General features: G+C 42.3%; 1 protein-coding gene across 8 annotated transcripts in view; it reads left to right on the forward strand.

Moving 5' to 3' along the window:
• Positions 1–14,622, forward strand: part of CAB39L (calcium binding protein 39 like) — a 68,033-nt gene that overhangs the window by 12,161 nt on the left and 41,250 nt on the right. For 2 of the 8 annotated variants that reach the window (XM_080375106.1, XM_080375107.1), the window contains exon 1: positions 8,036–8,673. The exons of 2 other annotated variants lie outside the window; for them this stretch is intronic. The gene's annotated coding sequence lies outside the window, so the exon portion shown is untranslated. Of the gene's footprint in view, positions 1–8,035; positions 8,674–8,696; positions 8,719–14,622 lie in introns of those variants that run through there. 4 more of the 8 variants (XM_080375104.1, XM_080375105.1, XM_080375102.1 and 1 more) reach the window with 4 other exon arrangements.

Raw genomic sequence — 14,622 nt, forward strand, 5'->3', positions numbered from 1 at the left:
GTTTTGTTGGGGTTTTTTTCAAAGATACTAGATAACTTCTCAAGTCTGGGCTGATAACAGCTTGAGACTTTTTTTCGTTTGTGAGGGGCTACACCTTACTTTCAGTGCTAATCATGACTTTTTGTTTTTTATTGGACAGTAGCAGTCTTACTCTTCAGAAGTGTAGATTTTGATGGTAGATAAAGTTATTTTGTGAATGCATGCTGCAAAGACACACCAGAGAAAAGTTATCAGTTGTTCCCATAGGAAGAGAGGAGATATGTAAACGCCTATTAGTGTGAAAAAAATGTCATTTCTTGAGCTGTTTCTGGAGGGTGTGACAATGTAAGTGTAGATCTGTGTGCTGTGTAATAAAGGAGCTGTCAGGTTTCATTGAGAGATGTGTAGAGGAGTGATGTTTGTCAAGATTTTAATCAGTATTTTTGATCTAATAGAACCTATATATCGAGAGTTTGCCATTTATGTCATGTGGCGAGTTATTTTCTTCCAGGTATCCAGAGCCTGTCAGGGACCTTCAGTGTAGAGGCTAGCCAGGAACAGAGTTGAATTAAAGCACACCGATGTACCTCAGCTGCTCTCCCTCCAAAACAGAGACTGTCCTGAAGGCAGGCACACTGCTGCATGTTGGTCCTCCTTTAGGGCAGGCTTCCTGCACTAAAAAATGCCAGCCTGCAGCATGCCTGCTGCCATGTAAAGCATTCAAAGAATGACCCTGGTTTATTAATTAAAACAAAAAGAACTCAGCCTTTAATTGGACACTTTGTGGTTGTATGTGTCTGTAATTAATTTATAATGTTAGCTGTTGGGCAGCACAGATGAGGAGAACAGCGGATGGCTTTTTAATAGGGTGGGAATGTGCATGGTTAGGTTTTCCCCATCAGGAAGTAACAGTATTGGACTCCATAAAATACCATAATAATTGGCTCAATGTAGTCAACTTTTAGCCAGGATGGACTAACTAGCTCTTTAGGGAGGCACTGGAGGCCTCCCTAAATCTGTGATAGGGGATTTGTGACAGCAGGGACCATTTATAATCTAACAGGTTGGATGATCACATTACAATCATGTTATGATCCTTATTGTGGGACCAAAAGTGCAAGCATCCAGGTTTGCACTGACTGACCGTCTATCTGTCATGTGAAGGCAAATAGATTTGCAATCTGTCAAGTGATGAACATACTTAATTGTTTGTCAGGAGGAATGACTTTGGGGTACTTGTGAAGGCAACGTCTCCACGTGCAACTTGAGCTTGATCAATTCTCAAGGTTCCCTATCCTAATCCAGTGTGTTAAACTAATTGCAGGACAAAAACTGGCAAAGAGCAAAACTTGAGAAGACCTAGGTTCTCTTTCTCCAGGGGAGCAGTGTTGGCAGCCAGAGATTTTCTGGTGTGACTTTGGGCAAGTCAGTTTAGAGCAACACTTGCTTAAATGTAACAGCCATTTTTCATTAATTATAATAATGCTTAGGCTTCATTATTGGAGACTGGAAAAAATTGTAGTTCTTCATCTGAATTGAATGAACAATGAAATGAATGAAAGCACAATGAACAGTGCTTTGGACCCTCTTAGCCTAATATTCAGTTTTTGGTTCAACCATTCTGCTTTAGTAGGATTCTTAACTTGCATGAGAAGAGACTCAGAAGTTTGTTCTGTCTGTGGGAATGGTTTCTGGAGATGTACATCACACAAACTGCAAGATTGTCATGCCAGTCTGCAAGAAAAGGACACAGCAAACTGGGTGCTGCCTGGGGTGTTTGTTTCCATCGCTATAGTGTCAAAGCAGCTTACGGTTTTGAATGCATGCATTTTCCAACAGGAAGTTTTTCCAAGATCACATAGAAATGTATGACACAAATAGGAACTGACTCTTGGTTTCTTTGGTCTGAACTAATTTCTTCATTGGTACAACACCCTAGCTCTAGCTCTGTGTGGGACTTTCTGGTAGTAGTTGCTCTTTTGTCTGGGGTAATCACTTGAAAAATACAGTGGTTCTGTGGGTAAATCCTGGCCTTTGCTGCCCAGAACAGGAAGCTAACTGGATTGCAGTAAATCCTTGATGGCGTTTGATTTCTTGTTTGATACCCCATCTAGAGAAAATAGTCTCTGAGCTCTCTTGGCTGCTCAGTCTTGAGTGTCAGAAGCAATCTGTAGCAATCTGTTGTATCTTAAGTATTGCAGATAGAACTTCAAAGCCCCCCAAGAAGAAAAGTAGTTGGTCTTTTAAGATCTTTAAAGCAAATGGGTGTGGAGCCATTTGTAGCTATGTAGCATGGTGATTTTGGATGACACTTCTGGAAACCTCAAAGATGCTAATGGCCTGGAGCAGAAGAATAGAGCGGTCCTTCTTCTGGTACATATTTCTTCTTCTACTTCATACTTTGTGTCAGCTGCTCTTGGAGGTGGGATTTGATGGAGATTTGTCTGATCTGGAATTACAGTTCCTATTTACTATCATTCTTCAACTGTACATTTTAGGGTGCACACCTTTGGGTATTTGCTTGGTGCCATCTCAGTTTCCTCATATGAAAATGGGTGTTACGGTGAGTAGTGAGGAATGTTTAATTTGTGTTTCAAATCAAGCTTGATTTTTGTTCATTTGCAATTCGTCTTGAGAGCACCTGATGAAAGATGCTTTAGACTTCTATAGTAGTGGTCAGTAGAGGAAAAGTCTTAATCTCAAGCTGCCTTGCCCCTTGTCTGAAACAGAGACACACGTTATGTATAGAGAAATTACTGTCATCAAAAGGCAGTTGATCTGCCTGGTATTTTCATTGCACATCACCATTAGCGAGATGAATATGCACTAATACAGCTTTCGGCTTCAAGCACTATTGGGAAGTGTTAGGTTTTGGTTAGGGATGCTCCATTGTCTTTCACCACCAGGGAAGTTGTAGGGAACATAGGGGTTTTTTGCATACATGAGCATGTGGGAAGGGGATGTCTTAACAAGCAGTACCCCATGCTGTCTTGCTAATTCGTGCTTAATATTAAGAAAATTGCTTGCTGAAGTTACGTGGAAACCAACAGCTAAATTCAATATTTGTAAAAAGACTAAATGGTATTAATATTTTTTGAATATTTCAGAAATGGGAGATGGCAGATAAATACCTTACACACATGAAAGAATTGCGCAATCTAATGAGGAAAAGTGTTAGCAGTGATGCAAGGACTATCTTCCAGCATACTAGATAGTGAGGGCTTATTTGGCCCTACATAACTTTTGTTTGTTGCTACTGTAAATGACTTTTTTTCTTTTTAGTGTGCTGCAGCGCGAACTGTTAAGATTGGGCCTCCCATGGTACATTTGTGTTGAGAGGTTATATTTTAGATCTTCAGCAAAGCTCTTTTTGTTGTTCCTTCTGAAATGAGCGTTCCTTTTCACATTTTTAATTCTGTGAATGGACCTTAAGCAAACATGGCCACTGAAGTGGCTGATTGTACAGAGCTGTGATAGAAGCAGTTTGGAGAGATGAAGGCTTTAATTATATTAAAAAGCCTGTTCAGCTCTTCAGGGAGTTACTGATTTTGGAGGACTAGTTTCTGTTTGCATATGTCCACAGGTAAAAAGCATGATGTTGTCGTGAGTTCGCTGTTCCTCCACTCATAAAAATGGGAGTGTGGGTATGGTTCTTAATTGTGTTTTCTGTTGGGACATAGTAGATAAGGGATGTGATTAACGTTTCCTAAGTGACTTTTCAGAGCAGGCATAAAATTCTAATCTGTTTCATTTTTCAGCTGTTGGGCTTTAGTTACCTCCTGTTTAGATGTAATTCCTGTTCGGGGGTGGGAATGTGCAAGGAAAGGGATCCATTTTAGCAGACTTTCTCTAAGGATGAAAGTTGATGGATGCCTTTAAAATGAGTAAAATTTTAAATAGGCTGGCCTGAACATGAAGTATTTAATACATAAAGGTTTCTGGTAGAAATGCCAGTGTCAGTGTGTGATTGCTGGAGTGATGCACATGAGAATAATATGTTCAGTAAAATCTCAAGAGCAGTTTATAAGAGTTAATACGGTTCTTTAAAAGAAAAAAAAATCATCTTACCAACTGTTTATATTTGCTTTAAATAAAACATGAAGGAAAAGGCAGTATGTGCTTAAAAGCACTAGAGGGAGCCACGAGGAAGAAGAGGGGAAAAGCACTGAAGACATGTTTGCATTTTTAGGAACATCCATTTAAATCCTCCCCCTTGCTCCAGCTAAAATGCAGCCATAGGTCGGTCCCTGCCTGTGGCTGCTCCCTGCTCCCCCCCACTTCACTAAAGAAATTTCAATTTTCTAGTCTGGAGAGAAGCTAGAAGATTTGCTGCTTTTTAAATGGCTGTAGGGAAAACTACCTGCCCCTCCTTAGACTGTATCCCCTTTTTTGCCTTGTTTTGTATTTGGTTGAGCAGCCAAATTTTAATTTGCCTTTCAGTGCTAGTGGTGTTTAGGCTCCGTTCTGATCTTGTGACCCTCAGAGATTATATGGGGGAGAACGAAGAAAAAGTAGGTGTGTTGGTTCATGTCTGTATTGGGGATTGATTAGACGAAGAAGAGTTTTAATGGCATTAATTTGGAGTGGCCACGTTGCTCTTGCAGGGGATCAAAGGAAAGTGGGTATCTGCGAGCTTGTAGAATAAAATAGAAGCACAAAGTTACTGTAAAGTCTTTCTCATTTTATGAGGTTTTAGAACCTCAGGTTGTTGGGCACACTTCTTATATTGCTTTGTCATAAAGCTAAACCCTTGAGTTTAAGTCTTAACAGCTTTACGATGTAGATAAGTAATTTCTTTTTAGCTCCTCTCCACCTTGATAAATTACTGTTCATTTTGATATCTTGTGATCTGTAAGATTAGGATGAAATCCTGGGAGTGGGGGAAGAGGGTTCTTTAGTTTTCAGGTTTTGGAGGGTGAGGAAATCTTTTTGGTATTCTAAAGTTTCTCCTCTTGATATCCATCATTACACAACTAAACCTGTCGTGGTGGTGTAGTGAATTTTGATGGCCTGGGGCCTTGGCATTGAACGACTTTTGGGGAAGGAAGGATGGATGATGATGATATTATTATTATTGTTGTTGTTAGTAGGGCTTTGGAATGCTGGAAGTAATCTTGGAGGAGGTAGACAGACTGGAAATGGGTGATTAAAGGAGCAGAATTAATATGTATGTACTGTGTGTTTTATCATCCGCTGCTGTTGTTTATTGCTACCACACTCATTGTTCAAACTCCCTGATTTCTCTTTTCCACTTTAGAAAATAAATGGAAAGGGCAGAAATAATGGACTGGAGTTTTCTTCCTTTGGTCTTTATTAGACAGAATGATTTTAAGTTATGAAAGCGAGGACAAACATTTCTCAGAAGTACTTTAACCATGCTTTAGCCTGAGGAGTCTGCTCACTTTAAAGGAAACAAATATAATGGGATTTAATTATGTGAAGGCTGGAGTCCTTTAGCAGTGCACAGAGGTTTTTGTTTTCAGTATACTTTGAGACTATAAAGAATTGTCGACTATTTATAATTACCTCATCCCAGATTTGAGATGGCTACAAATTAAGAATTGAAGAAAACATCTCTTTTGAAATATTTAATAACCGCTTTGCAACAAAAAAACCCAACGCCAAACAGGTAAGAGCACTAAGTAATTACGGCGTACTTTCTGTTGGATGATTCAGGGCCTTTTCCTGTCATCTGAGAATTAACTGCAGTGAAGATGAAACAGAGTCTTGGAATAGCAGAGGGTTTTTTCTTTCCTGCCCCTTTAGCTACTCTGCTTTGGACTGTTTTTCCTGCTGCAATGCAGGGATGGGGGCAGGTGTGTTTCTGACTCTCCTGAGTAGTAGCAGGCTCCTATAAAGCCCAAAAGTTATTTCCTCAGGTAGAAGAGTGGCAGAGTTGAGCAGTAGATTGAGCAGATATTCAGTTTATTCCTTAGAACTGGGAAAACAGGTATGTTTACTTCGAAGCAGAGGATAGTGATTTTTCTAAATAAATTTCTTACGCTTCCAAAACTTGCTCAAAACGGTCCAGGAATACTTCAGGGAACTCAGTAATACACGGATTATCCAGTGGACCCCCTTAATGTGCAACTAAACCAGCTTTTTTTTGTGATTATTCAACTGCAGGGTAGCACCCCCCAATGTTGAACTCTACAGGGCAACAAAGGGGGGACTTTTTACCTGTTGAAGTGGTGGTGGATGCACTGATGCACTATGGAAAGGCTCTTTCCCTCAGGAGAAGGAAAAATGTTATTCTCTTAAAAACACACAGTGGGAATTAATGACATGGTGTACTTAGACTTCTGTGTTGCCTTAGGAAAAGCCGATACCTTCAGTAGTAGCCGAAGGGCAGTGTTTTTGTTGTTTGTATTTCACTATGACATTTACCCAAAGGCTGCAGTATCTGATAAAGGGAACGGGCCAACCCCTGAGCGGGTGTAAGGTGCTGCAGGGCACAGTGCCCCTTCCTTCTCCTCACTGAGCTGGAGCAGAGCAAGGTGCCCCTGAAGTGATGTCTAGCACCATTTTTTCCCCTCCAGGTCCTTCATATGGCAAAATGTCAGCCTGTGCTGGTTGTCCCCTTGCCTGCTAAGCTTTGTAGAGAAGGACGCCACTTCAGAAGGTGGCTTGTCCTGCTCTGGCTTGGCGTCCGCGGCATCCCTCACTGAGCTCTGGCTGGAAGTAGCCTAGGAAGGAAACCTGGCCCAGGGGTGTGTGATGTGAAGCTTTTCGTTCCACACTGCAGGAATATTTCACTACAGGTTTAAAGCAGAACTTGCCACTTGGTGTCACTTGTGGCAGGGCTTTTGGGTGCAGCGGGAGCAGCATTAGTGCCTATTCCCAGTACTGTTCAGGGCAGTCCAAAAGCATGGGGCTGAGGTATGATGATGATGATCTGTTAAGGTGAAGTGTAAGCACAGAGGGTGGTGCACCTCAAGCGAAGCTGAGAGCGCAGATCTGCTGATCTGAGGTTGGCTTGGCACCTCCCATGCAAGTGCAGGAAGGTGGAGGGAGCAGGGATGGCTTCTGCCTTTCTGAGGCCGAGAAGGATGGGCAAGGTACTGGGTTTTGGCTCTTCAGAATGAGGATTTGGATACTCCTGTTTGCCTCAGTTAGGCTCCGGGATTGCTAGCGAAGGGTGATAGCCCTTCAAAAAGCGGCCGTTTTGTTTGTATTCCTCAGAAATGAGGTTTCTCGTGCTTTTTTTGTTGCCTTTAATGTAGGGCTGTGAATTGCTGCTGCAGGTGAGCCCTAAATCAAAACCTGATGCAGCTGTAGTGCTGGTATGCGGTGGGGGCCAAGATTAGTTCCCCAAGCAAATGCAGCGTACAAAATTATTTTTAAGAACATAGGACTTCGGCTAGGCTTTGTCCTGAGGAAGAGAGGACAGGAGGTGAAATCCCCCCCGGCAGGTGAGTTCAGCAGAAATACATGCTGGGCTTTCAGTCAAGATGTGGGTGAAGATGAGATTTAAATCCCATCCTGCAGTGCCCATGGTGGCTGGTAAAGCATCCTCCTTTCCCTGCTCTCAATGCCTGTTAAGACACTTGGGGGCAGTGAGGGGGAGTGTGGGGGAGGGCACTTGCCATTCCCTTTAGGAACATGTGGCGCTTGCTGAGCGATAGCTGCTGAGAGACAAAAGCATTAAAAATTTAATTGCATTTTGCTGCGTTTGTGTGCTTGATGATAGCTGGTAGTACTTGTTTCAGAATACTTTAACTGTATGATTATTTTCCCCATCACATCAGCTTTTGGAAAAGTACTTTAGGCTAATGTTTTTCATCGGTGGAGTTTAAATTTTGCTTGGGGTATGCTGCAGGATTTTTTTCCCCTCCAGCATTGTAGGAAAGTATTCAGATCTTTATATTGTAATATATAGTCAGGCAGGAAGCAGCTTAACTTCAGCTTCTCTGGGCAGGACTCCACTGAAAGATGTGGTGCATGAGCATGTTGATTTTATTATTATCTTGTAACAACAGCCCGCCGTTGGGCTCCCTGATTTGCATTCTCAGCGGGATGGCAAGGTGAATAATTTAATTCCAGCAGCCTCCGCCACGTGATGGTGCGAGGAGCCATTGGTGATGCCTCCCCTGCACCAACAGACTTTAGACGGGAATGGAAACTTACAGAAGTGATGCGAAATCGTCGCATCTCCTCCCTTAACCCTGGAGGAATCTCTCGGCGGAGGGATCGCTTCTTCCTTTGCTTTTCCAGGCGTTCCTCTGACGTGGAGTTTGGGGGGGGGAGGGGGGGGTTAGTGTATGTGTGCGTGTGAGCCTGTGAGCAAGACGAGTGAGGGACTAGGAAGCAGGGAAAATGCACACCCAGCCACGGAGCTAGTGGGCTCAGGAACGGTGAGGAACCGGAGCAAAGCCGGGAGCTCGGTCACAGGCAGCGGGGAGTGGAAATTTACAGCAGCTTGTGAGCGCCTGTGCGTGTTCAAGCAACCCTTTCTGCTAACGCTTTTCCAGAGGTTGACAGTTGCTCGGCAGAAGAAGAGCAGGAGGCCAAATCGTGGGATCCCTTGTCACTGCCACGTGTCAGGAACTGGCAGGGGGGTAATAAAGTGGAATTAAATGGAAGATAACTGAAGGCGGCTGCTGGCGGCTGGGCTGCGGGGAGGCGGCAGAGCTGTCTTCAGCACCTGGCCATGGGGCTGCGCAGGGCTGCCTAGGAGCCCCCACCTTCTCCACAGTAAGTGTCAGCTGAGATGATGCCCTCCGAGTGACAGAAAGTTAAGTGATTTAATGAAACTTTTCTTTTTCCCCTTAGCACTGGCCTTTTTGTAATAAACTGCTTGCCTGCTTGTTCTCTCGGTAGTTCCGCTGTTTGCTTTTTATAGCTTTGTAAACTGTGTTACCAGAGTGGCTTTTTAAAGCAGGCAACCCTAAACAATGCTCCTCCTGTTACATAAGGCGCTGGCTCTGCAACCAAGCGCTCCGTGTCCGCGAAATATCTCTGGAAATGGCTTTATTTACAGTGTGGTTTCCAAAAATAAAATATCTGCAATATATCATTTCTCTCACTCCGCTCCGCTGACTGCCTGCAGTGGCTCTTGAGATGCAGAGGAATGAGAGAGCATGGCCACTTGCATAAGGCAGTGCAGAATGGTTAGGGATGAAGGGAAGATGAGTGTGTATGTGGTCTGTCACAAGAAATGGCGTATGTAAATTAACCATCTCATTATTTATAGTCAATAGGTCTTGTCAACCTGAAATGCTAATAGCAATGGGCTCTTCACAAGTCGTTATAAGGCAGTACTTTCATTGAGCTTAAGGGAAGTTGTTTTTCTGAGCAAAGAGTCTGTCTTGGACTAATGTTAGTAGTAAAGTGAAATTACTGCTGTAGGAAATTATTTTAATGTGTTATGAAGATACTGAAGGTAACACAGCAGGCTTGCTAAGAACATGGTCAAGTGAATGCTGTGTAGGGAGGTAACTTTCAGTAATATTGAACAAAAAGCAAAAGTAGTATTCACCTTCCTCCCTAATGGGTCCTATTATATAGGGAGAAGTCCTGTTCCCTCTTGGCTGCTGCCTATGTTCTTTAAATTTTATCACCAGTTTCCATTATTTCTACATGAAATGGAAATTTAACTTGGTTTCCCTTTTACTTAAGTAAATGGAAAGCTGTTAAGGGCTGTTCTGTTAGGACTGTGTGTACTTCAGAGATGTTAGTTAAGAGACCTCTTTCTGTATGACTGAGTTCGTGGGAGTTTTGCTGTAGACTACAGTTAGGCATGGAATCGAATTCTTAATCTTTTAGATTTGACAGACCTCCATGGTGCCAAATGGAAATACGGATCCCAAATATTCTTAACTCATCAATCCTGCGAATTTGGTGGCTGTAAAACTGCTCAGTTCTTATCTTTCTAGTTTTATTCAACATGAAGGAATAACCTACTACTTACAGCTAGTTCATTAGCGTGGGTGGGACAGCCTGTGTAATCCTGTGGTACAGAGGTGATTGGTGCCAGTGTGAATATGGTGCTGCAGGACGCCACTTCTGCATGGGTTTCAAATCTGAATGTTACCTGGCATTGCAGTTTGCAAATGCTGTTTTGTAATAAATATTTTCTAATAATAATAGTAGATGTGGTAGCAGAGGACTTGCTGCAATAAAAGGACATTAGGCAGCGAAGTCAAACATTCAAAGAGTTTCTGACTTGAATTCTGGCATTTATCTGTGTCAGTGTGGTGTGTTCTCTGTACTCAAGATACTTTCATTAAGTTTGTATCATCACACAATTTATACCCCCTTTCTCATCATCACTGCCTCATTCTGGGTTTGGTTGGTGAACACCTGAGATGTAGCATCAGCAGCCCCATGTCTCTGTCCTCCTGCCATCCCCTTCTTCCCCTCTTGTGCTGGTACAGCTTTTTGTAAGCCTGTGGGATTGGAAACCCCTGTGACCTTTTTTCTCCCCGACTGGGCTATTTTTTGTTAACCTGGGTCAGTTACCTGGCCTAGCTCACCACATAGCCCTGCAAACAGCTGTACCACTCCAACAGAGGCTGTAGGGATGTGAATAATGTGGAGCAGGGTGTCACTGTCACGGAACAAAACATTTATCAAACTGTTGCCTCAGTGACCAGATCGCTATTCGGTGTTTCATTTTATACCCTGTGTTTGCTGAGAGGCTGTGTAGGCTTTTTGTTTTTTACTGAATGGGCATTCAAGCACTCAGTTAAAAAGAGAATTATTAATTTCTTTTGAGTGCTTCCATAGAGTTACACCACAGCACTTGAGTGAACTATCACCGTAAATGCCTTCAGTTTCATGACAGTATTGAACAACTGTGTGATATTACTGTTCTCATTCTGTAGAGGTGATCAGATTAAGGGCAAAGCTGCCTCCTTATTTTCCATGTCTGATCTTCAGGATGGTTGCCATCTGTTAAAAAAAAATTATGTTTGTGGTGATAAGTAGGCATTACTGCAATATTTTATGTGTTCAGGTGAACTTTCAGCCATATCCACCTTCATTCCAGGTAATGCAACAAGTAGCCAACAGCAAGGCTTATGAGTAAATTCTTGATTTTTTTGAATAATTTTGTTGCCAAGCAGAGATGGCATTCATTCACCCTAACCATAATGCTGTGCTCTGTTCTGTTAGTCTTGTCTCATTTGCAATGTACCTTCCAAAATACGCAACTTGTGAATTTGCAGAAAAGTTACTTGTTGTGTAGCCCTGATTCCTTCTGCCTATCAAATGAAATGAGGGTTGTGAGGGGACTGCGTGGGAGAGGATGGATTGGGCTGCTCTGAGTAATCATCACACATGGGGGCTTCCATCCCCTCGTCTGAGTTCATGACTCTGTAATTGCAACAACTTTCCCAAGTATGGCAGGAGGGAGAATGGAGAGATAATAAAATGTCTCTTCTATTGTGTAGGGACTGAATTAGGTAAAATTATGAATAAAGTTTGCTAATTCAGGCCCCAGATATATGGGTCTTGGGCACACTGATTTGAATGAAGGTCTCTTCCGTTCAAGAGGCTCTCACCCAGTATGAGGTATTGAAATGTTTTGATTCCAATTAATAAGTCGATGAAGGTTTGGAACTAAGACAATACGGTTGTCTGATACTTGAAGGGAAGGCTTTTTTTCCGCTCATTTATTTTTGAAAACCAAATGACTTGTCCAGAGGAACTTCTGTGAAGAGCGCATGGGTGGGCTCAGGTGCTCTCTCCCATTCCTGCCTTCCTGGGCAGGGGGTGTTTGTTACCCAGCTGCTCAACTGAGTCACTTCATAGTGGGATGGGCCAGTGAGTGGAGTCGTGTTGCGGTCTGTGTTTTTCCTTCATCATGCTTACAAGCTCAGTCGTGCTGTAATCTTTTGAGAAAGTGTATGATTAAGAGCAAATGAACTGGGGAGAGTGCCTATAAACAGAACTAGATCTCTTACTGTACTTTGTAGCTGTATTAAAGAGCTCAAGTTGCACTGTTTCTTTTTATTGCATCCCCTTTATGAACAGATAAACTGGCAGAAGAGATACTTTGAAGACTGATAAAGCATAGGCTTTGGTGTCAAATGGTCTAGGTTTCATTCCTGACAGAGCCACTGATCCTTTTTTTTTTTTTTTTTTTTTTTTTTGTGGCCTTGGGTGAGTCTTCTAATCTTTCTGTGCTTTATTCTCCCTTTGCAGAGGGGGCAGAGTAATAGCAGGTATAAAGGTTTTTGGAAGTGTGTTTTCCATCTTGGTTAAATGTTTGCAGAGCTGGAGGCCCTTGAGGGAAGGCACATCCTGAGTATGAAGGGATGTTACATTAACTTTGACAGGCTACTGAATACCCTAAAACTCATGTCTTGTAAACATCATCCACCTCTGGATTCAACTCACTGCTGTAGTCTGTGTGATACATATTTTTTCTTTTTTTTCTGACTAAAAAAGAAACAGCCAAACGTTTAGAAAGTGATGCTTTAAAATTGCCTTTTTGTGTTTCTGTCACTTACCTAAAATAAAATCACTGCCATTTTTTTTATTCCTGATGAACACAGTATTATATTCCCTGAAAGTATTTTTGTAAAAGTAGGGCTCAGTAAATGTTCTGGACTCTCCAGCTCTGGCAGCTGACATGTCCTGTCTGTACTGATGGCAACAGCGGGCTTTGGAAACCACCATTGCTCCTGCAGCACTGTCGGGGCATTTTCCCCACAATGGGGGGAGGCAGCCTCCGAGGCCAGGAGAGTCAGTCCGGTGAGATACAGCTGTTTCTTTCCTTGGTCTCGTAAGCTCCTCACAAGAGCACTGCTGAAATCACCACAACTAAATGTTTTTCAGAACTTGGCTGGTCCCCCATTACGAATTCAGGAGTGTCCACAACACATTTCTGGTGTTATAAAAATGTATGTTAAATAACCATTAGGTGGAAAAAGTTGTCCTAAAAAGTAGGAAAGAAAGGGGCTCATTCAGCCCTGTTCCTTGCTGCCAGACAGCACTGTCAAAAATTTATGAACAGCTGCTTTGTAGTGCGTCTGGTAGAGTAGGTCATTTCAAAACCTCAGTGCTCCAATGGTTAGGAACCTTTACATTTTCAGCTTAAGTTTATTCATTGGCAGTTTATAGCCATTTGCTTCTGCATAAATAAAATGTTATTCTTATTTGATCTGAAATAACTTCTTCGGCTTCCCTGTATTTTTATTCTAAGCTTCCCAAGGCAAGCACCATTAGCCTCCTGGACATGCTGGTCTTCTGTTTTTCTGGCCAGCTGAGGGCCCTTCTTTGCACCCACTCTAATCTCTGTTGATTTTACTCGACTGCATGTGTTCAGGATTGTGTACCAAGTTCCATTTGAAGGTCCATCAAGACATTTTTGTACAAAGGCATGAATACTTTTGTAGTTCTACTGGCAATTACTTTCCTAATTCATCACAGATTTGTGTCTGTCTCTCCTGTCTGTAAAATATGGGTGTAGTCATCAGGTGTCTTGTCATTTCTCATGGTAAGTCATCAGCTTGAAGCAGGTATTCATAGAATCCTAGACTGGTTTGGGTTGGAAGGGACCTTTAAAGGTCATCTAGTCCAACCCCCCTGCCGTGGGCAAGGACATCTTGTACTAGATGAGGTTGCTCCGAGCCCCGTCCAACCTGACCTCGAATGTTTCCAGGGATGGGGCATCTACAAACTCTGTCTCTTCTGCCATTTAACATTATCTGATACTTTATACTTTTACATTTTATCCCATTTTTGTTATCTCAGTGCTTGAGGCAATCCAGTTGCTCAGGTAATGATTTTCCAGTCCTCTTCTGTGTTGATAATATCTTCCTATTTTGAGTCATCACAATTTTTGGGTAGACTCTTAATTCCTATGCCTCTGTAAATACAATCCTGTCCTCAGATTGCTCTTATCTTCTTAGGCAATCAATCTTCCTTTACATGATAATTTTCCTTCAACTGGTTTATTTTCTACTATATTCAGTTTAGTGTATTTCCATGCTAGATGCATGGGTTCTACTGTCTGAAAATAAAGGATTGTAGTAGGAGCTACCTTTGGTAAGCCTGTGTTGCTACCTTTTCAGCTGTCATTTATCTTTGTATTTCAGTTATTTTTAGACTGGTTTCTTAAGAAAACGAAGCTTAAGTGGTCACACTGTCCACCTGTCATCCTACTGTTCTTCTCATGTTAACTTTCGAACTTACTGGCCAATTTCAAGCAACCTTGACAGAGAGCTAGATGCCTGGAAAATACTGAGTTTAAAAAAAAAAAAAAAGACTGAAAATGAGTGATGAAAGGAATAGGGAATTTAAACCAAATGAGTACCTCTACTGAAGAGAAGACCTTCCAAGCAAAGCTGGGAGAGCAGGGAGCTGATACAAGGAGGAGGACAGGGCAGAAATGCCCAGCTGTAGCAAGCTTTCTTTGGTGCTGGAGAACCCAGTCATGAGGAGCAAAGCTGGAGGAGAGGAGTCCTTGTTTTGCTATGTGCTCTGTGGAATAGCCAGCCGTAAGATAAAGGAGTAGAACTCCCAAAGCTCAGTAAACTGACTTACCCGTTTGCTGAATAGCACATACTTCATAGAAGATTCTTGCATGAAGTAACCTGCAGCTAGCAGTATGTATTTTCTGGAGTTATGGATCTTGTTTTGCCAGATGCTGATGGGTTGAAAACTGTGTCCTGAAAAGGGGTAAATCCAAAAATG

Source organism: Falco punctatus, assembly GCF_963210335.1.
Source record: "Falco punctatus genome assembly, chromosome: 2".
Taxonomy (NCBI): domain Eukaryota; kingdom Metazoa; phylum Chordata; class Aves; order Falconiformes; family Falconidae; genus Falco; species Falco punctatus.